Source organism: Bos indicus x Bos taurus, chromosome X (assembly GCF_003369695.1).
Source record: "Bos indicus x Bos taurus breed Angus x Brahman F1 hybrid chromosome X, Bos_hybrid_MaternalHap_v2.0, whole genome shotgun sequence".
NCBI lineage: Eukaryota > Metazoa > Chordata > Mammalia > Artiodactyla > Bovidae > Bos > Bos indicus x Bos taurus.
The window spans coordinates 133,949,126-133,972,880 of NC_040105.1; positions in this window are offsets into that span (position 1 = coordinate 133,949,126).

Sequence of the window (23,755 nt, forward strand, 5' to 3'; positions counted from 1 at the left end):
CAGGTTTGTGGGTGGGGTTTCCAGGCGCAGAGCTGCCACGTACGCGTAGGGCCCCGCCCCCGCGCTCAGCGCCTGCAGCCGCGTGCCACGCGGGCTGACGTGCATTGACGTGCGTGACGTGCGTAACCCACGTAACACGTAACCCGGGGACGTATGTTTCCCAGCAGCTGCGGTCGGACCCTCGTGGCAGCTGGGGCGGCAAAAGCCGGATCCTTCCGTCCACAGGGGCCTCACCTCCAGGGTCTCCCAGCCGTACAGTGGCTCAGAGGTACTTAAATGTTTCTTTTGTTAGTTTCGCCACGCTTCTCTTGGGGTCCGCTGGCCCCCCCGCTCCTGGGAAAGCTGGGGGGAGGAGTAGAGGCCGGCTCTAGTTGTCTGCGCCTGAGGCTGGCCGTGTGGGCTTGGAGTTGGGCACGGCGTTGGTTTTAGCATCTCCTCAAGTCACCGCTTGTTTACCGTGGCGGTCGGGTTTTCAAAACTCCATATCTGAAACGGTATTTAGAAACCAGGAGCAACGACGTGACCGCAAAACTTTCTCCCGAATTCGTGCGCGGCCTCTGTAAGGTAGCGCTTTCAGGAGAGCTGAGCTTGTGGTAGGCTGGTGTTTGGAAAGTTGTTCTCTTAGGCGTGCCAGTGGAGTGGCTGTCTTCAAAAGCTTCCCGGGCGAGGTCTTCGCCCAGACGCGTTGGGACCTCCCTGGCCCCGTGCGCTGGCCCGGCCGCCATGCTACAGAGGGTCGCCACGTCCCTGCGCATGTGCGCATGGCGAAGGCAGCCAACGCAGGGACAGCCCAGATAATAAAACCCACAGGGAGCAAAGAGAAGCGTTCCAGTGGAAATCCCTGTGCTTGCTGGGTACCCCATGTGGTCCCCGATATAATAATTAGGAGCAGGCGTGTCAGCAGATAAGTAGTTGCCCCCTGCTTACAAAACCACTACTCACGGATGTTGCTAAAAAGGAAAGTTGCCTTTAGTCACAAACCCGGCAATCTGGGGAGGTGGCGGGCACATCCTCCCTCCCCCCAAAAACCACCTCTGAAACTTGTCTGCTCACCGTGGAAGTTTTTAAAGAGAAACCGGGAAGTGATCTCCGTCCATCGTTGGAACTAGGGGATCAGAGTTGTCACCACCCCTCTCTGCAGGCTTGTCAGCTCCTGGTGATGTTCTGGACATTGTCTGGGTCACACAGTTTGGTCGCATAATTTGTTTAGGTTAGTGAAGGGGAAGCTAGGGAAGCGATCTGGTCATCTGTTCATTTCTACTTCTTTATGGAAAGAACCAACACGGTAGACAAGGTATTGGGTGAATCATGCTCAGTCGTGTCCCCCTCTTTGCGACCCCATGGACGGTGGCATGCCAGGCTTCCCTGTCCATCAGCAACTCCCAGACCTTGCTCAAACTCAGGTCTATCGGGTCGGTGATGCCATCCGACCATCTCATCCTCTGTCATCCCCTTCTCCTCCAGCCGTCGATCTTTCCCAGCATCAGGGCCTTTTCCAGGGAGTCAGTTCTTCGCATCAGGTGGCCAGAGTGTTGGAGTTTCAGCTTCAGCATCAGGCCTTCCAATGAATGTTCAGAACTTACTTCGTGTAGGACTGACTGGATGGATCTCCTTGCAGTCCAAGGACCTCTCACGAGTCTTCTCCAACACTCAACTGTTCACAAGCATCCATTCTTTGCTGCCCAGCTTTTCTTTACAGTCCAACCCTGACATCCGTACGTGGCTACTGGAGCAACCGCAGCTTTGACTAGACAAAGCAGTACTGTCCCTGCTTTCTAACACGCTCTCTAGGTTGGTCATAGCTTCTCTTCCACGGGGCAAGTGTCTTTTAATTTCATGGCTGCAGTCACCATCTGCAGTGGTTTCGGGGCCCAAGCAAATAAAGTCTCTCACTGTTTCCATTGTTGCCACATCTGTTTGCCACGAAGTGATGGGGACCGGGTGCCGTGATCTTAGTTTTCTGAGTGTTGAATTTTAAGCCAACTGTTTCACGCTCTTCTTTGACCTTCATCAGGGAGGCTCTTTGGTTCCTCCTCCCTTTCTGCCTTAAGGGCGGTGTCGTCTGCATATCTGAGGTTATTGGTATTTCTCCCGGCAGTCTTGATTCCAGCTTGTGCTTCATCCAGCCTGGCATTTCGCAAGATGTACTCTGCCTTTAAGTTAAATAAGGAGGGTGACAGTATACAGCCGTGACTTAATCCTTTCCCAATTTGGAACCAGTCCATTGTTCCACGTCCAGTTCAAACTTGCTGCTTGACCTGCATACAGATTTCTCAGGAGGCAGGGCAGGTGGTCTGGTATTCCCATCTCTTTCACAATTGTCCACAGTCTGTTGTGATCCACACAGTCAAAGGATGTAGTTACACTGTACTACTCTACTCTCCAAGGTACTGTAAAATTAAGAGTTTGCTTTGTATGCATTGCGTGAAAATTATTATACGCCGATTACGGTACAGAACTGTACAGCTTGATTGTGTTAGTAGGGTATCTAGGCTAACTCTGTTGTCCTTATGAACAAGTTGGACTTACGAAATCACCCTTGGAATGGAACTCACTCTCGTATGTAGGGGGCTGACTTTAGTAGATTCACTGTTACAGGTTTTCAAGCAAGTTAGTTGCTATGTATGCATTATCATTATGTCACACCTTGGAATATTTTGATAAGGATGTCAATAAATATCTTCCATTGCCATTCCATGTATTTTATTTATGCATTTGTACATTCTTGCCCTCGCACTCTCTCTATCTCTCTCTCTCTCTCTGTCTCTCTCTCTCTCTCTCACACACACACGCACACGCGCACGCGCACACGCACACACACACACACACACACACACATACACACTCAAGCATGGGCGCATGCACTCAAACAAATGCGCTCTCGGGTAGAAGTCTAACACAGGCACAGTGACTCCTCTCTGGTCCCCGGGAAAGCTTCCTGTGGTCGCCCGGGGACCTTCTGTGTCCTGAGGCCCACTCCCACCCTGCCTGGCCTCAGGGCTGCACCGCCGGGCCTTTTACTCCAAGGCTGGTTAGCAATCACCTCCGAGAGAAAGTCTCCCCCGCACCGAGCCCAGGCAGCTTCCGACCGACCGAGGCTTATTCAGGCAGCCTGGTGAGCCAGGAGAGCTCCCTGAGGGTCGGCCGAGGTGGGCCTGGCCCACCACAGGTGCGTCATGGCCGTTTCCCCGACTTGGATCCTGGCGTCTCCAGGGTGACCACCCAGCAAAGTGCCTGGTGGGGGACACAGTGCATCTTGGACATTTACAGGGTTTTGTCCCCAGCTCCCAGCCAGGTTTGTGGGTGGGGTTTCCAGGCGCAGAGCTGCCACGTACGCGTAGGGCCCCGCCCCCGCGCTCAGCGCCTGCAGCCGCGTGCCACGCGGGCTGACGTGCATTGACGTGCGTGACGTGCGTAACCCACGTAACACGTAACCCGGGGACGTATGTTTCCCAGCAGCTGCGGTCGGACCCTCGTGGCAGCTGGGGCGGCAAAAGCCGGATCCTTCCGTCCACAGGGGCCTCACCTCCAGGGTCTCCCAGCCGTACAGTGGCTCAGAGGTACTTAAATGTTTCTTTTGTTAGTTTCGCCACGCTTCTCTTGGGGTCCGCTGGCCCCCCCGCTCCTGGGAAAGCTGGGGGGAGGAGTAGAGGCCGGCTCTAGTTGTCTGCGCCTGAGGCTGGCCGTGTGGGCTTGGAGTTGGGCACGGCGTTGGTTTTAGCATCTCCTCAAGTCACCGCTTGTTTACCGTGGCGGTCGGGTTTTCAAAACTCCATATCTGAAACGGTATTTAGAAACCAGGAGCAACGACGTGACCGCAAAACTTTCTCCCGAATTCGTGCGCGGCCTCTGTAAGGTAGCGCTTTCAGGAGAGCTGAGCTTGTGGTAGGCTGGTGTTTGGAAAGTTGTTCTCTTAGGCGTGCCAGTGGAGTGGCTGTCTTCAAAAGCTTCCCGGGCGAGGTCTTCGCCCAGACGCGTTGGGACCTCCCTGGCCCCGTGCGCTGGCCCGGCCGCCATGCTACAGAGGGTCGCCACGTCCCTGCGCATGTGCGCATGGCGAAGGCAGCCAACGCAGGGACAGCCCAGATAATAAAACCCACAGGGAGCAAAGAGAAGCGTTCCAGTGGAAATCCCTGTGCTTGCTGGGTACCCCATGTGGTCCCCGATATAATAATTAGGAGCAGGCGTGTCAGCAGATAAGTAGTTGCCCCCTGCTTACAAAACCACTACTCACGGATGTTGCTAAAAAGGAAAGTTGCCTTTAGTCACAAACCCGGCAATCTGGGGAGGTGGCGGGCACATCCTCCCTCCCCCCAAAAACCACCTCTGAAACTTGTCTGCTCACCGTGGAAGTTTTTAAAGAGAAACCGGGAAGTGATCTCCGTCCATCGTTGGAACTAGGGGATCAGAGTTGTCACCACCCCTCTCTGCAGGCTTGTCAGCTCCTGGTGATGTTCTGGACATTGTCTGGGTCACACAGTTTGGTCGCATAATTTGTTTAGGTTAGTGAAGGGGAAGCTAGGGAAGCGATCTGGTCATCTGTTCATTTCTACTTCTTTATGGAAAGAACCAACACGGTAGACAAGGTATTGGGTGAATCATGCTCAGTCGTGTCCCCCTCTTTGCGACCCCATGGACGGTGGCATGCCAGGCTTCCCTGTCCATCAGCAACTCCCAGACCTTGCTCAAACTCAGGTCTATCGGGTCGGTGATGCCATCCGACCATCTCATCCTCTGTCATCCCCTTCTCCTCCAGCCGTCGATCTTTCCCAGCATCAGGGCCTTTTCCAGGGAGTCAGTTCTTCGCATCAGGTGGCCAGAGTGTTGGAGTTTCAGCTTCAGCATCAGGCCTTCCAATGAATGTTCAGAACTTACTTCGTGTAGGACTGACTGGATGGATCTCCTTGCAGTCCAAGGACCTCTCACGAGTCTTCTCCAACACTCAACTGTTCACAAGCATCCATTCTTTGCTGCCCAGCTTTTCTTTACAGTCCAACCCTGACATCCGTACGTGGCTACTGGAGCAACCGCAGCTTTGACTAGACAAAGCAGTACTGTCCCTGCTTTCTAACACGCTCTCTAGGTTGGTCATAGCTTCTCTTCCACGGGGCAAGTGTCTTTTAATTTCATGGCTGCAGTCACCATCTGCAGTGGTTTCGGGGCCCAAGCAAATAAAGTCTCTCACTGTTTCCATTGTTGCCACATCTGTTTGCCACGAAGTGATGGGGACCGGGTGCCGTGATCTTAGTTTTCTGAGTGTTGAATTTTAAGCCAACTGTTTCACACTCTTCTTTGACCTTCATCAGGGAGGCTCTTTGGTTCCTCCTCCCTTTCTGCCTTAAGGGCGGTGTCGTCTGCATATCTGAGGTTATTGGTATTTCTCCCGGCAGTCTTGATTCCAGCTTGTGCTTCATCCAGCCTGGCATTTCGCAAGATGTACTCTGCCTTTAAGTTAAATAAGGAGGGTGACAGTATACAGCCGTGACTTAATCCTTTCCCAATTTGGAACCAGTCCATTGTTCCACGTCCAGTTCAAACTTGCTGCTTGACCTGCATACAGATTTCTCAGGAGGCAGGGCAGGTGGTCTGGTATTCCCATCTCTTTCACAATTGTCCACAGTCTGTTGTGATCCACACAGTCAAAGGATGTAGTTACACTGTACTACTCTACTCTCCAAGGTACTGTAAAATTAAGAGTTTGCTTTGTATGCATTGCGTGAAAATTATTATACGCCGATTACGGTACAGAACTGTACAGCTTGATTGTGTTAGTAGGGTATCTAGGCTAACTCTGTTGTCCTTATGAACAAGTTGGACTTACGAAATCACCCTTGGAATGGAACTCACTCTCGTATGTAGGGGGCTGACTTTAGTAGATTCACTGTTACAGGTTTTCAAGCAAGTTAGTTGCTATGTATGCATTATCATTATGTCACACCTTGGAATATTTTGATAAGGATGTCAATAAATATCTTCCATTGCCATTCCATGTATTTTATTTATGCATTTGTACATTCTTGCCCTCGCACTCTCTCTCTCTCTCTCTCTGTCTCTCTCTCTCTCTCTCACACACACACGCGCACGCGCACGCGCACACGCACACACACACACACACACACACACACACACACACACATACACACTCAAGCATGGGCGCATGCACTCAAACAAATGCGCTCTCGGGTAGAAGTCTAACACAGGCACAGTGACTCCTCTCTGGTCCCCGGGAAAGCTTCCTGTGGTCGCCCGGGGACCTTCTGTGTCCTGAGGCCCGCTCCCACCCTGCCTGGCCTCAGGGCTGCACCGCCGGGCCTTTTACTCCAAGGCTGGTTAGCAATCACCTCCGAGAGAAAGTCTCCCCCGCACCGAGCCCAGGCAGCTTCCGACCGACCGAGGCTTATTCAGGCAGCCTGGTGAGCCAGGAGAGCTCCCTGAGGGTCGGCCGAGGTGGGCCTGGCCCACCACAGGTGCGTCATGGCCGTTTCCCCGACTTGGATCCTGGCGTCTCCAGGGTGACCACCCAGCAAAGTGCCTGGTGGGGGACACAGTGCATCTTGGACATTTACAGGGTTTTGTCCCCAGCTCCCAGCCAGGTTTGTGGGTGGGGTTTCCAGGCGCAGAGCTGCCACGTACGCGTAGGGCCCCGCCCCCGCGCTCAGCGCCTGCAGCCGCGTGCCACGCGGGCTGACGTGCATTGACGTGCGTGACGTGCGTAACCCACGTAACACGTAACCCGGGGACGTATGTTTCCCAGCAGCTGCGGTCGGACCCTCGTGGCAGCTGGGGCGGCAAAAGCCGGATCCTTCCGTCCACAGGGGCCTCACCTCCAGGGTCTCCCAGCCGTACAGTGGCTCAGAGGTACTTAAATGTTTCTTTTGTTAGTTTCGCCACGCTTCTCTTGGGGTCCGCTGGCCCCCCCGCTCCTGGGAAAGCTGGGGGGAGGAGTAGAGGCCGGCTCTAGTTGTCTGCGCCTGAGGCTGGCCGTGTGGGCTTGGAGTTGGGCACGGCGTTGGTTTTAGCATCTCCTCAAGTCACCGCTTGTTTACCGTGGCGGTCGGGTTTTCAAAACTCCATATCTGAAACGGTATTTAGAAACCAGGAGCAACGACGTGACCGCAAAACTTTCTCCCGAATTCGTGCGCGGCCTCTGTAAGGTAGCGCTTTCAGGAGAGCTGAGCTTGTGGTAGGCTGGTGTTTGGAAAGTTGTTCTCTTAGGCGTGCCAGTGGAGTGGCTGTCTTCAAAAGCTTCCCGGGCGAGGTCTTCGCCCAGACGCGTTGGGACCTCCCTGGCCCCGTGCGCTGGCCCGGCCGCCATGCTACAGAGGGTCGCCACGTCCCTGCGCATGTGCGCATGGCGAAGGCAGCCAACGCAGGGACAGCCCAGATAATAAAACCCACAGGGAGCAAAGAGAAGCGTTCCAGTGGAAATCCCTGTGCTTGCTGGGTACCCCATGTGGTCCCCGATATAATAATTAGGAGCAGGCGTGTCAGCAGATAAGTAGTTGCCCCCTGCTTACAAAACCACTACTCACGGATGTTGCTAAAAAGGAAAGTTGCCTTTAGTCACAAACCCGGCAATCTGGGGAGGTGGCGGGCACATCCTCCCTCCCCCCAAAAACCACCTCTGAAACTTGTCTGCTCACCGTGGAAGTTTTTAAAGAGAAACCGGGAAGTGATCTCCGTCCATCGTTGGAACTAGGGGATCAGAGTTGTCACCACCCCTCTCTGCAGGCTTGTCAGCTCCTGGTGATGTTCTGGACATTGTCTGGGTCACACAGTTTGGTCGCATAATTTGTTTAGGTTAGTGAAGGGGAAGCTAGGGAAGCGATCTGGTCATCTGTTCATTTCTACTTCTTTATGGAAAGAACCAACACGGTAGACAAGGTATTGGGTGAATCATGCTCAGTCGTGTCCCCCTCTTTGCGACCCCATGGACGGTGGCATGCCAGGCTTCCCTGTCCATCAGCAACTCCCAGACCTTGCTCAAACTCAGGTCTATCGGGTCGGTGATGCCATCCGACCATCTCATCCTCTGTCATCCCCTTCTCCTCCAGCCGTCGATCTTTCCCAGCATCAGGGCCTTTTCCAGGGAGTCAGTTCTTCGCATCAGGTGGCCAGAGTGTTGGAGTTTCAGCTTCAGCATCAGGCCTTCCAATGAATGTTCAGAACTTACTTCGTGTAGGACTGACTGGATGGATCTCCTTGCAGTCCAAGGACCTCTCACGAGTCTTCTCCAACACTCAACTGTTCACAAGCATCCATTCTTTGCTGCCCAGCTTTTCTTTACAGTCCAACCCTGACATCCGTACGTGGCTACTGGAGCAACCGCAGCTTTGACTAGACAAAGCAGTACTGTCCCTGCTTTCTAACACGCTCTCTAGGTTGGTCATAGCTTCTCTTCCACGGGGCAAGTGTCTTTTAATTTCATGGCTGCAGTCACCATCTGCAGTGGTTTCGGGGCCCAAGCAAATAAAGTCTCTCACTGTTTCCATTGTTGCCACATCTGTTTGCCACGAAGTGATGGGGACCGGGTGCCGTGATCTTAGTTTTCTGAGTGTTGAATTTTAAGCCAACTGTTTCACGCTCTTCTTTGACCTTCATCAGGGAGGCTCTTTGGTTCCTCCTCCCTTTCTGCCTTAAGGGCGGTGTCGTCTGCATATCTGAGGTTATTGGTATTTCTCCCGGCAGTCTTGATTCCAGCTTGTGCTTCATCCAGCCTGGCATTTCGCAAGATGTACTCTGCCTTTAAGTTAAATAAGGAGGGTGACAGTATACAGCCGTGACTTAATCCTTTCCCAATTTGGAACCAGTCCATTGTTCCACGTCCAGTTCAAACTTGCTGCTTGACCTGCATACAGATTTCTCAGGAGGCAGGGCAGGTGGTCTGGTATTCCCATCTCTTTCACAATTGTCCACAGTCTGTTGTGATCCACACAGTCAAAGGATGTAGTTACACTGTACTACTCTACTCTCCAAGGTACTGTAAAATTAAGAGTTTGCTTTGTATGCATTGCGTGAAAATTATTATACGCCGATTACGGTACAGAACTGTACAGCTTGATTGTGTTAGTAGGGTATCTAGGCTAACTCTGTTGTCCTTATGAACAAGTTGGACTTACGAAATCACCCTTGGAATGGAACTCACTCTCGTATGTAGGGGGCTGACTTTAGTAGATTCACTGTTACAGGTTTTCAAGCAAGTTAGTTGCTATGTATGCATTATCATTATGTCACACCTTGGAATATTTTGATAAGGATGTCAATAAATATCTTCCATTGCCATTCCATGTATTTTATTTATGCATTTGTACATTCTTGCCCTCGCACTCTCTCTCTCTCTCTCTCTCTCTGTCTCTCTCTCTCTCTCTCACACACACACGCGCACGCGCACGCGCACACGCACACACACACACACACACACACACACACACATACACACTCAAGCATGGGCGCATGCACTCAAACAAATGCGCTCTCGGGTAGAAGTCTAACACAGGCACAGTGACTCCTCTCTGGTCCCCGGGAAAGCTTCCTGTGGTCGCCCGGGGACCTTCTGTGTCCTGAGGCCCGCTCCCACCCTGCCTGGCCTCAGGGCTGCACCGCCGGGCCTTTTACTCCAAGGCTGGTTAGCAATCACCTCCGAGAGAAAGTCTCCCCCGCACCGAGCCCAGGCAGCTTCCGACCGACCGAGGCTTATTCAGGCAGCCTGGTGAGCCAGGAGAGCTCCCTGAGGGTCGGCCGAGGTGGGCCTGGCCCACCACAGGTGCGTCATGGCCGTTTCCCCGACTTGGATCCTGGCGTCTCCAGGGTGACCACCCAGCAAAGTGCCTGGTGGGGGACACAGTGCATCTTGGACATTTACAGGGTTTTGTCCCCAGCTCCCAGCCAGGTTTGTGGGTGGGGTTTCCAGGCGCAGAGCTGCCACGTACGCGTAGGGCCCCGCCCCCGCGCTCAGCGCCTGCAGCCGCGTGCCACGCGGGCTGACGTGCATTGACGTGCGTGACGTGCGTAACCCACGTAACACGTAACCCGGGGACGTATGTTTCCCAGCAGCTGCGGTCGGACCCTCGTGGCAGCTGGGGCGGCAAAAGCCGGATCCTTCCGTCCACAGGGGCCTCACCTCCAGGGTCTCCCAGCCGTACAGTGGCTCAGAGGTACTTAAATGTTTCTTTTGTTAGTTTCGCCACGCTTCTCTTGGGGTCCGCTGGCCCCCCCGCTCCTGGGAAAGCTGGGGGGAGGAGTAGAGGCCGGCTCTAGTTGTCTGCGCCTGAGGCTGGCCGTGTGGGCTTGGAGTTGGGCACGGCGTTGGTTTTAGCATCTCCTCAAGTCACCGCTTGTTTACCGTGGCGGTCGGGTTTTCAAAACTCCATATCTGAAACGGTATTTAGAAACCAGGAGCAACGACGTGACCGCAAAACTTTCTCCCGAATTCGTGCGCGGCCTCTGTAAGGTAGCGCTTTCAGGAGAGCTGAGCTTGTGGTAGGCTGGTGTTTGGAAAGTTGTTCTCTTAGGCGTGCCAGTGGAGTGGCTGTCTTCAAAAGCTTCCCGGGCGAGGTCTTCGCCCAGACGCGTTGGGACCTCCCTGGCCCCGTGCGCTGGCCCGGCCGCCATGCTACAGAGGGTCGCCACGTCCCTGCGCATGTGCGCATGGCGAAGGCAGCCAACGCAGGGACAGCCCAGATAATAAAACCCACAGGGAGCAAAGAGAAGCGTTCCAGTGGAAATCCCTGTGCTTGCTGGGTACCCCATGTGGTCCCCGATATAATAATTAGGAGCAGGCGTGTCAGCAGATAAGTAGTTGCCCCCTGCTTACAAAACCACTACTCACGGATGTTGCTAAAAAGGAAAGTTGCCTTTAGTCACAAACCCGGCAATCTGGGGAGGTGGCGGGCACATCCTCCCTCCCCCCAAAAACCACCTCTGAAACTTGTCTGCTCACCGTGGAAGTTTTTAAAGAGAAACCGGGAAGTGATCTCCGTCCATCGTTGGAACTAGGGGATCAGAGTTGTCACCACCCCTCTCTGCAGGCTTGTCAGCTCCTGGTGATGTTCTGGACATTGTCTGGGTCACACAGTTTGGTCGCATAATTTGTTTAGGTTAGTGAAGGGGAAGCTAGGGAAGCGATCTGGTCATCTGTTCATTTCTACTTCTTTATGGAAAGAACCAACACGGTAGACAAGGTATTGGGTGAATCATGCTCAGTCGTGTCCCCCTCTTTGCGACCCCATGGATTGTAGTTTGCCAAACTCCTGTTTCCAGTGGGTTTCCCTGGCAAGCATACTGGATTGGGTTGACGTTTCCTTCTCCAGGGATCTTGTCCCCCCAGGAATCCAACCCATGTCTCTTCTGTGTCCTTTAGTGGCATCTGAATTCCTTATTACTGCAGTCACTTGGAAGCCTCTTTTGTGTGATTGAAGATTACAATGATTGTCTTGGGCAGGATTTGAGTACAGCATTGGGGTGGCTGTTTTAAATTGTTGTTAAAATACATCTTTTCTAAAGTGATTAAAAAGAGGAAGCTTCCTGCTGAAGGCAGTTTCCTGCAAAGATTTGCTAACATTACTATCACAGTGAAGAGTGTGTGTGTATTGGCTGGGCTTAGAAACCACCACTCTTTACAAGTTTTTTTTAAATAAATTTTCCTTCCTTGGGAAGTTGAGGTACATGTGAGGGAGGAGTGGCCATTTATCTGGAAGCTCGTAGACTGGTTCTTGCATAGTGGGGAAAGAAATAAAAGCCTGAACACCTCCTCAGCTGAGCTCTGTAAAGCCGGGGAGGGAAATTACAAGAATCGCCAATATGGTGCTCACATACACATGCACTCGCATGGTTGTGGGCCAGCGAAATATTTTCTACATGAATTCTCATTTATTAACACTTCAAAGAATGTCTCTGATGTGATCTATCAATGAGAAATAACATCCCTTATCCGCCTAGACACACAAAATTCAACACATTTTTGGCTGTGTGAGGTTGTGTTTAAGACGTGAAGAAGAGTTTATGTCAGTAGACATTTCTTCAGATCTTTGCTTTTTAGCTTAATTCAGGTGATCATTGCGGTGTGTTCATTCCCTGAATTCTCAAATGACACTTTCAAATTTACTTAGCATAGGCAGGTTAATGTGAATTGTTCCCGCACAAAGGAGGAACATAGCATAAACCAAACAGGCTGTATCATTTATTATCAGCACCTTTTCAAGGCTGAAGTGCTGCCTATAAAAAGTATTATTCTTAGAAGGGATCCATGGCTTTCACCAGATTCCAGTGCCCAAGAAAGGGTTAAGATCTCTGATTCCAGTGCCCAAGAAAGGGTTAAGGTCTCTGGTTAAATCGAAGTAGTACATCTCTTTGCGCATGCTCAGTACCTCAGTTTTATTGGATTTTATATCTCAATGAACTGTAGCCGGCCAGGCTCCTCTGCCTATGGAATTTTCCAGGCAAGAATACTGGAGTGTGTTGCCATTTCTTTCTCCAGGGGATCTTCCCTTCCCAGGGTTCAAACTTGCATTGGCAGATAGATTTGTTATCACTAGTACCACCTGGGAAGCCTTAGTACATCTCTTTGGTGATATTTCAAATGTCATAGAGAATACAAAGAAGGGACAATGCATGGCAGAGACTTCCTTTACTTATTCTGTCCACGTGAAATGCACATTAGATTCACCAAGTGTCCTTCTATAAAAAAGACTGATATATGAGTGCTACGTCATAGATTTTGATTGAATTGGTCTGAGATTCAACTTGAACATGAGAGTTTTACAATAATGTCTAGGAAATTCTAAAGAGCAGTGAATACTGATAAAAATTAATCTAAAGGAAACACTGATGCACAAATATTGGACCAGCAAATGGTTCTTTATTGTAGGTGGGAGATATTTGTGTGTTAAACACACACACAAGCAAATATATATATATATATATATATATATATATATATATATATGTATGTATGTATTTGAAAGAGTATGGTTGTAAGTCTTAATAAGAGCAGCTTAAGATTTTGATTGTAAACAATAAAAGTAAAATGCATAACTTTTTACTTAACCTTAAGATACTCTTAAACTTCAGAGGTTTTGCATGCGGTAAAATAAAATTTTAAGGTAATGTTTTCCAAGATATCTTTGGGGTTAGCCGGATCACTCACTGATTTTTAGCGTATTAAAAAGCAGAGACATTACTTTGCCAACAAAGGTCCGTTTAGGCAAGGGTATGGTTTCTCCAATGGTCATGTATGGATGTGAGAGTTGGACTATAAAGAAAGCTGAGGACCGAAGAATTGATGCTTTTGAACTGTGGTGTTGGAGGAGACTCTTGAGAGTCCCTTGGACTGCAAGGAAATCCAACCAGTCAGTCCTAAAGGAAATCAGTCCTGAATGTTCATTGGAAGGACTGATGTTGAAGCTGAAGCTCCAATACTTTGGCCGCCTGATGAGAAGAGCTGACTCATTGGAAAAGACCTTGATGCTGGGAAGGATTGAGGGCAGGAGGAGAAAGGGATGACAGAGGATGAGATGGTTGGATGGCATCATGGACTCAATGGACAGGGGTTTGGGTAGACTCCAGGAGTTGGTGATGGACAGGGAGGCCTGGCATGTTGCAGTTCATGGGGTTGCAAGAGTCAGACACTACTGAGTGATTGAACTGAAGTGACTTAATTTTAACAGTAAAATATCTAATTTAAATTAGTTTTATATTGTGGTTTAGTTGATTTAAAATTCCGTGTTAATTTCTGATGTACAGCAAAGTGACTGTTATACATCCTTTTTCATACTCTTCCATTATAGTTTATCACATGATACTGAATATATTTCCCTGTGCTGTACAGTAGGACTTCCTTGTTTATCTACTGTATATATAATTGTTTGCATCTACTAATCTGAAACTCCACATCCATCCCCTGCCCTTTCCTCCTTGGCAACCACAAAGGAAGAACATAACATAGACCAAACACAGTATGTATCATTGATTATCAAGAGCTTCTATGTGAATCTGTTTGTGTTTCGTAAATAAATTCATTTGTGTCATATTTTCAATTCCACATATAAGTGATATCATGTGGTATTTGTCTTACTCTTTCTGACTTAGTATGGTAATTTCTAGTTCCATCCGTGTTGCTGAAAATGCCATTTATTTCATTCTTTTCTGTGTTCGGGTAATATTCCATTGTGTATGTATACCGTATCTTTTTTATCCACTCATCTGTTGCTGGACATCTAGGTTGTTTCCATGTCTTGGCTATTATAAATAGTGCTGCTATGAACATAGTGGTGCATGTATCTCTGTGAATTACAGTTTTGTCCCAATATATGCCCAGGAGTGGGATTGCTAGATCATATCACAACTCTATAATATCTCTCTTTAAAAGATAAAATAACTAAGTGACTATGGCACCCAGTTGAATTTTATTTTAATGGGAGTATGGTCAGCTCTTTACAACTTGATTATAGTCCGTTTAATTTGACAGGTTCCTATGGGGAGTAAGTATCCATAATGGGTATAAATATAAATAGATGGACAGGTAGATAAATAGATAATAGGATCCAATTGTAATTGTTATACATCAGAGGAATACTCAAGGGTGAATTTTAAAAATGTGAAGGCTAAGAACATTAAAAAGAGTAGAAGGCACTGACAAGGAGAAACGAATATTGAATAAGCATGCATGTGTTCAGTGCTACATGCTCTTCCTTAATTTAGTTGTAAAATCCATTAAGGCTTGTTGAGAAATACTTGTCAAGTGCTTTGAAGTCTTTGGCAGCTGCCATTATGTAAATGCAAGGGAGGATTTTGACTTAGAAAAGATGCTATAAATTCCATACTCAGGATACATTTTACCAAATCATGTTCAGCTCAGGGTTAAAAATAAATTAACAAATAAGGATTTTAATATAAATATTTTTATTCTCTAAAATTTAAGTAAGAGAAGTCTCATCTCTATTCATAATAAATAATTTACACCTGCATTATATATGCCACCCATACTTTCTGCCACTCTGACACTTCTTTGTAATGGAAGTTTTCACTCACTTATTCCAGACAGACTTTTATGGAGGTACAGAGGTACAAAGTACAGGAGCAGATGCAGCATGCTTTTACTATAGAGTCATTTGGCCTCCAAAGTATCTAAAAGGGATATATCTTGCTGGTAAGACAATCCATACAAGGAAGAATATTGTCAAATCTGAGCTGCTGCACCACTGTGCTTTTTTGTAATCTGGGATTAACAAAATTGAGAAAAATGGATAATTAAAAGTTACAAAATGCAATTCTAAACATTTAAAACAAATTTTGTAAACATAGATATTGAAGTGAAATTTGGTAAACTAGAAGAAGTAACTACCAAAAATGTACAGCAAACTGTATTCTGAATAGTACAAAATCATGGAAATATTTATTTAAATAACAAAATAGTAGAAACTTAAATCCCAGGTTGTCATATAAGTTTTGATCCAAAAATGAGAAGTAAATTTGACAGTAGAAATTGCTAATCATTGAATGTTATGTATCTGAAAATTTTTGTATAAATCTGTTGTTTACACATTCAGACATCCTTGGAATTCTATTATAGTCTCAATATTTAGGTATATATGTATATCCCTTGGTAAAAATATGAATTCAACCAGGTTAACTTTATAAAAAATTAATGATTTTTCAAATTATCATCCTACATTTAATAGTTTCTTATATTTTATTATAACAATGTAAAAGGAATAAAAGTAGTTATTAAATTTGAGATTTTAAGCTCGGAAAACACCATATTACTATGTGACTGAGTATTGTTTAAAGTAGATGATACTTTAATACACCCAATAGAAGTTAAAAAGTAAGTGTTGGGTGAAAGTCGTATTTCTGTGAAAACTTCACAAGCACTTGGGCATCAAAGAAAACATTCTTTTCTAATTTGTCTTCATATATTCTCTTTGGACAAAAAGGCTACTTTGAAGGGATAAAACAAGAAATGCATTTTTGGTAGTAGACTCATAACAAACAACAATCATAGGAGGGAGATACAGCAGATCAAAGAAGAAGAATGGTTCATTCAGAATATATGAAATGGAATGGAATGGAATAAAGCTGTCCCAAGTTGAGGATTTGCTCACAAACCTTAGTGTTGGCTCTATAATAAACAGATCCTGTTTTCATCTTAATATGTTGACTCATTAAATTGTCTTACACAAAGTTTCTTGAAGTTTTACTTCTATATAATTCTGTTTCTGTGATCTTACCTATAGTTTACAGACAGAATTAACTTAATAACTTAGTAGTTTAAAGACAATTAACTTTATAACTTAGTAATTACCCAGATAATTCTATTGACTTCTAGTTTTGAAAATTTGGTTGTGCCATATATTTCCAATTACAAATAGAATCAAACTAGGTGATTTAATTGCAATAATCCCAGGAAGTTAAAAAATACACAGTGAATTTCCTTAATCTTCACTGCACTGTGCACCACTCTTCCCATAAGTATGCTGGTTTAAGTTTCTCATTTTGTGATATTTTGTTATACCAGTAATAGAAAACTAATACAGCAAATCCCAAATCCCAGTGGCAAGGCAAAAAGACCTTGCCACTTCTTCCATCACCCTCTTCAAGTTCTAAGGTACTATAAAAACAAATACAGCACTATTTATTAATGAGACTGCCTTTCCCCCATTGTTATTCTTGCCTCCTTTGTTGCAGAATAATTGACCATAAACATGTGGGTCTATTTTTAGGCTGTCTGTTCTTTTCCATTGATCTGTGTCTGTTTTTGTGCCAGTGCCATACTGTTTTGATTAATATTAGTTCAGTTCAGTCGCTCAGTCATATCCGACTCTTTGTGACCCAATGAATTGCAGCACGCCAGGCCTCCCTGTCCATCACCAACTCCCGGAGTTCACTCAGACTCACGTCCATAGAGTAAGTGATGCCATCCAGCCATCTCATCTTCTGTCGTCCCCTTCTCCTCTTGCCCCCAATCCCTCCCAGCATCAGAGTCTTTTCCAATGAGTCAACTCTTCGCATGAGGTGGCCAAAGTACTGGAGTTTCAGCTTTAGCATCATTCCTTCCAAAGAACACCCAGGACTGATCTCCTTTAGGATGGACTGGTTGGATCTCCTTGCAGTCCAAGAGTCTTCTCCAACACCACAGTTCAAAAGCATCAATTCTTCGGTGCTCAGCTTTCTTCACAGTCCAACTCTCACATCTATACGTGACCACTGGAAAAACCATAGCCTTGACTAGACGGACCTTTATTGGCAAAGTAATGTCCCTGCTTTTGAATATGCTGTCTAGGTTGGTCATAACTTTCCTTCCAAGGAGTAAGCGTCTTTTAATTTCATGGCTGGAATCACCATCTGCAGTGATTTGATTTTGGAGACCAAAAAATAAAGTCTGACACGGTTTCCACTGTTTCCCCATCTATTTCCCATGAAGTGATGGGACCAGATATCATGATCTTCATTTTCTGAATGTTGAGCTTTAAGCCAACGTTTTCACTCTCCTCTTTGACTTTCATCAAGAGGCTTTTTAGGTCCTCTTCACTTTCTGCCATAAGGGTAGTGTCATCTGCATATCTGAGGTTATTGATATTTCTCCCGGCAATCTTGATTCCAGCTTGTGCTTCTTCCAGCCCAGCGTTTCTCATGATGTACTCTGCAAAGAAGTTAAATAAGCAGGGTGACAATATACAGCCTTGACATACTCCTTTTCCTATTTGGAACTAGTCTGTTGTTCCATGTCCAGTTCTAACTGTTGCTTCCTCACCTGCATATAGGTTTCTCAAGAGGCAGGTCTGGTATTCCCATCTCTTTCAGAATTCTCCACAGTTTATTGTGATTCACACAGTCAAAGGCTTTGGCATAGTCAATAAAGCAGAAATGGATGTTTTTCTGGAACTCCCTTGCTTTTTCCATGATCCAGCAGATGTTGGCAATTTGGTCTCTGGTTCCTCTGCCTTTTCTAAAACCAGCTTAAACATCTGGAAGTTCACGGTTCACATATTGCTGAAGCCTGCCTTGGAGAATTTTGAGCATTAGTTTACTAGGGTGTGAGATGAGTGCAATTGTGCAGTAGTTTGAACATTCTTTGGCATTGTCTTTCTTTGGGATTGGAATGAAAACTCACCTTTTCCAGTCCTGTGGCCAATGCTGAGTTTTCCAAATTTATTGAGTGTAGCACTTTCACAGCATTATCTTTCAGGATTTGAAATAGCTCAACTAGTATTCCATCACCTCAACTAGCTTTGTTCATAGTCATTCTTTCTAAGGCCCACTTGACTTCATATTCCAGAATGTCTGGCTCTAGGTGAGTGATGACACCATGGTGATTATCTTGGTCGTGAAAGTCTTTTTGTACAGTTCTTCTGTGTATTCTTTCCACATGTTTTTAATATCTTCTGCTTCTGTTAGGTCCATACCATTTCTGTCCTTTACGGAGCCCATCTTTGCATGAAATGTTGCCTTCGTATCTCTAATTTTTTGAAGAGATCTCTAGTCTTTCCCATTCTGTTGTTTTCCTCTGTTTCTTTGCATTGATCGCTGAAGAAGGCTTTCTTATCTCTTCTTGCTATAGCTTCCTAGTATAGAACAAAATCAGGGTGCGTGATACTTTGAACTTTGTTCTTCTTTCTTAGAATTGCTTTGGCTGTTTGAGGTCTTTTGTGGTTCTATTCATATTTTAAGATTATTCTAGTTTTGTGAAAAAATGCTATTGGAATTTTGATGGGGATTGAATTGAATCTGTAGATTGCTTTAGGTAGTTTGGGCCCTTTAACAATATTGATTCTTCAAATCCAGTATATCTTCGTTTGCATTGTCTTTAATTTCTTTCGTAAATGTCTTAGAGTTTTCAGAATGCAGGTCTTTCACATTCTTGGTTAAATTTACTCCTGGTTATTTTATTCTTTGTGATACAATTGTAAATGGGATTGTTTTTTCATTTTGTTTCCTGACAGATGTTACTGTGTGTGTGTGTGTGTGTTTTTGTGCATGCATGCTCAGTCATGTCTGACTCTTTATGACATTGTGGACCATAGCCTGCCAGGCTTCTCCATCCAGGAAAGAATACTGGAGGGGGTAGCCATTCTCCTAGGGGTCTTCCTGACCCATGGATCAAACACATGTGTCTTGCTTCTCCTGCATTGGCAGGCAGATTCTTTACTTCTAGTGCCACCTGAGAAGCATAGGTGTTAATACTACATAGAAATGCAACAGATTTCTGTGTATTTATTTTTTTCCTAAAACTTTACTTAGTTTATTTTTTAGTTCTAATAATTTTTTGGTGGAGTCTTGAGGTTTTCTGTCTATAGAATCATGTAATATATGATTCTTTTAATGTATTGTTGAATTCTGTTTGCTCATATTTTGTTGAGGATTTTTGCATTAAGATCATCAAGGGTACTGGCATACAATATTCTTTTTTTGGTGATATTTTTGTCTCCTTTTGGTATTAAGGTAATCCTAGCTTCAGAAAATGATTTTGAAAGTGTTCCTTCCTCTTCATTTTTGGGGAATAATTTGAGAAGGGTAGGTATTAACTCTTTAAATATCTTAACAGCATTTGCCTGTGAAGCCACCTGTCCTTGGACTTTCATTTGTTGAGAGGTTTTCTGATTCAGTTCCATTTCTAGTAATCAGTCTTTTAAGATGCTCTGTTTTTTCAATATTTAGTCTTAGATTATGTTCCTAGAAATTTATCTAGTTCTTCTAGGTCGTCTAATTTGTTAGCATGTACTGATTCACAGTATTCTTTATGATCTCTTGTTTTTTGTGTTACTGATTGTAATATCTTCTCTTTCAATTCTGACTTTATTTGAGGTCTGTCAATTTAGCTCAATTGGTAAAGAATCAGCATTCAATGCAGGAGACCCCAGTTTGATTCCTAGGTTGGGAAGATGTGCTGGAGAAGGGACAGGCTACCCACTCCAGTATTCTTGGGCTTCTCTTGTGGCTCAGGTGGCAAAGAATCTGCCTGCAATGTGGCAGACCTGGGTTCTATCCCTGGGTTGGGAAGATCCCCTGGAGAAAGGAAAGGCTACCCATTGGCATGCAGGTGTCAGTAGTTGCTGCACATGGGTTCAGTATTTGAGTTTTGCAGGCTTAGTTGCCCCACAGCATGTCAGATCTTCCCAGACCAAGGACTGGACTGGTATCCCCTGCACTGCAAGGTGGATTCTCAACCACTGGACTACCAGAGAAGCCACTGAAACAAATTTGAAAGGAAAACAAAAAGAATTTGTAGAATGAAAAAATTAACCCATTTAATTTAGAAAGACCATGGAGGGAGGCCTTACAAAGTAGATTAAACACAAATGATGAGAAAACTGTTAAAATGAAATAAAGTCTGAAGAAATTATAAAAAAAAATCAACACAGTAAGAGAAAAAAAAGAAAAATATGAAAGGTGGTTTAGGAAAAACTTAGAAGAGTGGTAAATTATGACTTGACATATTAAATCAAGAGTATCAGAAGGGGAAAAAAGAGTGCCAAGGAAACATCAAGAGAAGATGGCAGAGAATTTCCCAAAATGTATCAATAACACCAATCTAAAAAGCCAGAAAACTACAGTTTAGGAGAAGAATAAAATATATCTGTATTACATTAAAAGTAAAAAATAAAAAAAAAATGATAGCATCTTAAAAATAGCCAGAGAGAATATAGATAACTTACAAAAAGTGACAAGTATGCTGACTTTTCAAGAGCAGTAAGTGAAGCCAGAAGGTCATGAAATAATATCTTTATCAAAATGAAAGACAATAACCTTGTCAAGTTAGAGCTGTAGAGGCATTGAAACTATTTTTCACAAATCAAGGTAAAGTAAATTAAGATTTTCAGGTAACAAACTGAAACTTTTAAGGAACATTCTTCAAGTAGAAGAAAAGTAATCATAGAAGATACTTTAAAGAAATACAAAGAATAAGCAAAACCACCATAGAAATGGGTAAATCTTTGTTCATTCGCTAAGTCATGTTCTACACTTTGCAACCCCATGGACTGCAGCATGCCAGACTTCCCTGTCCTTCACTATCTCCCTGAGCTTGCTCAGACTCATCCATTGAGTCAGTGATGCCATCCAACTATCTCATCCTCTGTTGCCCCCTTCTTCTGCCCTCAATTTTTCCCAGCATCAGGATCTTTTACAATAATTCAGCTCTTTGCATCAGGTGGCCAAAGTATTGGCTTTTCAGCATCAGTCCTTAAAATTATCAAGTAATATTATCGATTTCCACTTCTACGGTTAAAAAAAGGAAACACTGGGAAATAATATATAATTTGAAATTGGAATTATTGGAATAAAACTATTTTGTCAGAAAAAGTTTAAAGATATTAATTTTAGATACTTTTAAGCATACGAAAATTTTTGTGGTCAGCATTTAAAGAGTAGTAATAGTATATATTTAAACAACACATAGTTTAAGGATACCATCACCGTAAGTTTGTGTCACACTGTCATAAAACTATAAAGAAAGGAAAAGGAATAAGTTACACAAAATTCCAGGCAGTGATTATTCTTGATGGGATGAAGGAGGAACCCATCAGACCCAGATACAAAAGGGTCTTTAAAATACCGGCAATATTACGTTTCTTTGCTGAGTATTATTTACAAGTGTATTTATTTTATTTTTGTTTATAAAGCAAAAATCACACATACATGTGATATATATAATCTGTGACAGATTCCATATAAAATACATATAAAATGTAGCACTGTGTGTAAGGAAATACTTTGCAGACTGAGAGTTGCATAAATTGCTCCATATTGACTTCCAAATACATGTAAATAAGATGGTGTCTGTTTCCAATCACTTCATGCGTTTCTAAAAATTAGTTACATGCATTAACCCAATGTATTAAAATAGAGAACTGGCTGCCACAAGTGCAATCAAAATACAAATTAATTATCTCTTACAATCACTTGTCTGCTTTCTTTCACTGTAATTTTGTCTTATAGAATTTTATATAAATGAATTCATACAGTATCTTGCCTTTTATATTTTACTTATTTGATGAAGCATAATGTCCTTGACATCCATTCATGCTTTTATGTGTTTTAATATTTTATTTCTTTTGACTGAACAGTATTCTTTAATATGGATATAGCACAGTCTGTTTATCCACTTAGCAGCTGATGGATTTTTGGATTGTTCTATTTAGGAGATTATTCCAGCTATAAATACTGTGTATAAATTTTTGTGTGGACTTATGCTTATTCTGGGACAATACTAAGAATGTGATTTCTGGGTCACATGTATATGTTTACATGCTGCACATACAGTGTATACATGTAGAGTATATGTTTAGTGGCTTAAGATACTGTGATGTTTTTCAAAGTGACTATACCATTTTGCATATTGATCACCAGTGTATGAGAGCTCCAGTTATTCTCCATTGTTGTCAACACTTGATATTATTAGGTGTTTTAATTTTAGTGATTCTAATGTGCAGTAGTATCTCATTGTGATTTTAAACATCTCCCTAATGGCTGTTGATGTTGAACATATTCTTTTATGCTTTTCTGAGCTTTAAAAAAATTTTTTTATGAAATATGCATATAAATATTTTCTCATATCTTATCCTTGAGGACAAAATGTTCTGTATATATTCTGATTTCATTTCTTCTTTGACCATTGGTTAGTTTAGAGTGTGTTGTGTAATATCCACATACATGTGAATTTGCCAGATTTCTTTTACTGGCTTCTGATTTCATTCCATTGTGGTCAGGGAATATGCTTTGTATTGTTTTATTCATTTAAAATGTGTATGTTATTGCCTAGCATATGCTGTATCCTGTAAAAATGTTCCATGTGTGCTTGCGAAGAATATATTCTGCTACTGTATTCTGCTATAATTGGGTGGTATGTTCCATAATGTCTGTTAGGTCTAGTTGATTTATAGTCTTGTTAAAATCTTCTATTTCCTTGTTTTATCCTGCATAGTTGTCCTATTGATTATTGAAAGATAGGTGCTGAAGTCTCCTGAAAGTGAAAGTTACTCAGTTGTGTCTGACTCTGTGACCCCATGAACTATACAGTCCATGGAATTCTCCAGGCCAGAATACTGGAGTGGGTAGCCATTTCCTTCTCCAGAGGATCTTCCCAACCCAGGGATTGAACCCATATCTCCTGCATTGCAGGTGGATTCTTTACCAGCTGAGCCACCAGGGAAGCCTACTAATACTGTTAAGTTGTTCATTTCCCTCTGCCTTTCTTTCAGTTTTTTTCTTCATGCATTTTGGTCTTTTTTTATTGGGTGCATTTATATTTGTAAAATGCCTCATTTTATCTCTAACCTTTACAGGTTTTTTTTTTTTTTTTTGTATTAAAATAGCCAATCCAGATTTCTTATGACTGTTTTCCCTTGATATATATTTTTAATCCTTTTACTTTCAATGTGTTTGTGGCTGTTTCCTCTATTAGTGAGGATAATGATACCTAAATTTGTCCTTATAAGCTTGTAAAAGATTAATAATTATTAATTATTTGTGTCAAGTGGGAAAATAACACCACCAGGCAAAGGCAGATGGTTAAGTGAGCTATGCATTCCAACAACTGTTTTCAATTTGTTCCACAATATTTCAGTGCTATGATACTGAGGAAGTGAGCAGTTTTCAAGAAAGAACAATGCAAATTTAGAAAACCACAGCACAGCATTCATTCTCTCCATAACTGTCTTATTGACCCAGATTCCATTAACAAGTATAAATGAGTCAAAAATACAAAGATTATATTGAAATACCCTATGTATTTATATACTCTGTGAGCTTATAGTACAAA